A 1,420-nucleotide genomic window follows, 5' to 3' on the forward strand; every position below is an offset into this window, starting at 1 on the left:
TTACAGAGCGCGCGAAGCGCGCTCCCTAGGGGGTGGGTGCAGGGAGGGGGAGTTTACCCCTCCCGCGCGAAGCGCGAAGCTTTTGGTATGTCATAAATTAAAATGAAAAGGAGCCGTCTCTCTTGTCTCTAGTACCTATATCAGCTCCAATTCAGTTGACTTTATTGTGATTTTGAACCTTGTTTTCAAAAGCGATTGTGAACGCACAAAAAGGAATACAATGGAGGAAATTAAAATCATAATAACCCCGCGCGAAGCGCGGAAGCTAAAGCGTTTTTTCAATTTTTTTGCCATGAAAAGGGTCCCGAGAAAAGGGTATTCTCAAAGATATATTGAATACTTCCCTTGGAAATATCGGATTTGATTACAAACAATTTAGCGACAGTGCATATCTTTAACTCGCAAAACAGAGGAGAAGAAGTGTATATGCCGGGAGGAAGATATTCCTCCCCGCGCAGAGCAATAAAACTCTGAAATTTCAAAGGGTGGATGTTTCATCAAATGCAGATATGTCTAATACCCCATCGGCTCTAATTCAATTGATAACCTAAGATTATTGAACTTCATTACAAGGAAAATAGTGCGCAAAAAGTTGAAACTTCTGTGATTTATTAAAATTATATAAAAAAGGAAGCCTACTTTCTTTGACTTATCCTGAAGCGCTTCATTTTGAATTATAAAGAAACCTAAGTGTCATTCAAAATTTCAAACTGAGGGCGCAAAATAGGACAGGAGATGAATGTGCAGAGAAATAACATGAAGATTAATAGAATTTGAAAAAAAAATATTGTACTTTTTTATTTAATACGACACGAATTTTATACATTCCTCTTTTTAAATTAGGAACCTGTTTGCCCCAAATTATGGTTGTTTAGTAATGACCTGAAAAGCGGGAGAAGTTGACTTTATGGAGGTGACGGCAGAAATTGATATAAAGATTTTACCCGCCCGGAGCCGACCCGACCAGAAGTTGCGCGATCAATAAAAAAAAGATAACTTCATATACTTCGGCCTAACCTTACTCTAATTCCATGCCCTAATCTATACATTTGAACTTTAATTGGCAAGAAACACATATAGCTGAGGTGGAAAAGCAGGGTTAGAGAAAGGGCGGGGGAAACAATGGAGAACTTCAATATTGTCATTTAACCGCGCGCAGCGCGGAAGCAAAATTCATATATATATTTACAGGAAGAGTGAAGGAGTTTCTCTTTTGAGAAAAAAAAAAAGAATAAAAAGAAAAAAAAACGACAAAGCTACCTTTCTTCCCTTTCCTCCCTTCCCTTTTCCTTTTTCCCTTCTTTTTTTCTTTTTGGGGACGTTTTAGGGGGGGCGACCGCCCCAACCGCCCCCCCCCCTGGCTACGCGCCTGGTCAAGGTCCCAGTCATTGATATGAGGCGACAATATTGGTCTTTCTCC

This window comes from Lytechinus pictus, chromosome 18 (genome assembly GCF_037042905.1).
Source record: "Lytechinus pictus isolate F3 Inbred chromosome 18, Lp3.0, whole genome shotgun sequence".
Taxonomy (NCBI): domain Eukaryota; kingdom Metazoa; phylum Echinodermata; class Echinoidea; order Temnopleuroida; family Toxopneustidae; genus Lytechinus; species Lytechinus pictus.